Here is a 1,914-nt window from a genome sequence, read left to right on the forward strand (position 1 = left end):
TCCAATTAGGGTTTCGGGTTTCTAAATTGATATCTGCTTTAATAATTTGGGGGTCACAAGAGAGGAGGAGGAAGAAAAGTGTTTGAATTCAATAATTTCTTTCGTGGTGATCTGGTGTTGTACCAGTTGAAGACCAATTCGGGATTCATGTGAGAGTTGATAACTGGTCACCATTTGATGAGCTATTAACCCAATGGATCCTGAAGGAGCAAAGTTTGGAAGAGGACCAAGAGAGCTTACTAATTCTGTAGATCTCATACTCACAGCAAATTGCATGCAAACCTTGAGTTGAGTTTGTCTGCAAGCGTACCCAGTACCCTTCATGTATCAATTCCACTACCAGTCTTTGTTTACCCATTCTGAAGTTAAAGTGATACATCAAAGCTAACGGGAAAAGGGGTTTTTTTTTTTTTTCTGGAGTTGTTTGGTTTTACCGCTTTTAGTTTATTCACCTTGGTATGACTTGTCAAAAATGTTACACGCGGTGGTTTTCTATTAATTGGGAGGACCACTGTACAACGCCACGTGGTTCTCCGGGAGGACTGAAAAATTTCTCGTTCATCAAATGGGTACTTCTACAAATTCTCCAAGCCCCTCTCCTCTTAGAAATGCCAAACTCTTAAAGGCAAATATGAGAATCTTGGTTACTGGAGGAGCTGGGTTCATTGGGTCTCACCTAGTGGACAAGCTTATGGAAAACGAGAAGAACGAGGTGCTTGTTGCGGATAATTACTTCACCAGCTCAAAAGATAACCTCAAGAAATGAATCGGTCATCCAAGATTCAAGCTTTTATGTCATGATGTTACTGAGCCACTGAGGGTTGAGGTTGATCAGATATTCCATCTTGCTTGCCCTGCTTCTCCGATCTTTTACAAACACAATCCAATCAAGACAATGAAGACGAATATGATTGGTACAATGAACATGCTGGGACTTGCCAAACGAGTTGGAGCAAGGATCTTACTCACGTCTACTTAAGAGGTGTATGGAGATCCTCTTGTTCATCCACAAGAGGAGAGTTATTGGGGAAATGTGAATCCCATTGGAGTTAGGAGTTGCTATGATGAGGGAAAGCGAGTGGCGGAAACCTTGATGTTTGATTATCACAGGCAACATGGTGTAGAGATAAGGGTTGACACGACCCACCCCGAATTTCACCCTGAAACCCAGAGTAAGTCGTGCAGGAACCACCTCCAAGAAAAATTTACTGAAAATATTAAGAAAATCTCCCTTGCAGATGGACAACCCTAACTCGAAAATTTCATATTACACTCTTAATTCAACACTTCCGAACCTCACATAATATACAAAAATTCTAAAGTATTCAGAGCTAATAAACACAAGCGGAAGTAAGAAAACACGAGTAGGTTGAACAGGTAACCTACTGGCGAAAACTGGCAGAAATGCGGGTGACTATGCCTCGTCCCCTACTAGATCCAATCCGAACTCTGCAGACTGGGCAATTTAAAACGAAGGGCCCAGGGGAAAACATTTAATAACGTTAGAGTGAGTGGACAAAAATAAAATAATAAATAAAATATTTATGTTTCCCTAAATTAATTTCTAAGGAAAAATCGAATGCATGCCGCAAGCGATAAAACTTTTATCCCATAAAATATCGAGCCTCTCAGACTCTATAAAATATGTATGTATTTACACTCGTCCATACTCCCTATATAAATTCATGGGTCTATATAGGGCTACTACGCTCGCGTCCAACGCTCACGTCACGCCTTAATGCGGTGCTACACTACGCCATCAAGGTGGACAGACGGGTGTATAAATATGTGTCCATACCCCCTATATGAATTAAACACTCAAATAAGGCTGCTACGCTTACGTCCAACGCTCACGTCACACTGTAATGCGGCTATATGCTACGCCATTAAGGTGGACAGACACATATGGCTAGC

At 41.3% G+C, this 1,914-nt stretch overlaps 1 pseudogene; it reads left to right on the plus strand.

Annotated features, from left to right (window-relative positions):
• Positions 1-565: 565 nt before the first annotated feature.
• On the plus strand, positions 566-1,132 carry LOC101294716 (annotated as a pseudogene; the record flags this gene model as incomplete).
• Positions 1,133-1,914: the final 782 nt, after the last annotated feature.

The sequence above is a fragment of the Fragaria vesca genome, unplaced genomic scaffold (genome assembly GCF_000184155.1).
Source record: "Fragaria vesca subsp. vesca unplaced genomic scaffold, FraVesHawaii_1.0 scf0511879, whole genome shotgun sequence".
NCBI classification, from domain to species: Eukaryota; Viridiplantae; Streptophyta; class Magnoliopsida; order Rosales; family Rosaceae; genus Fragaria; species Fragaria vesca.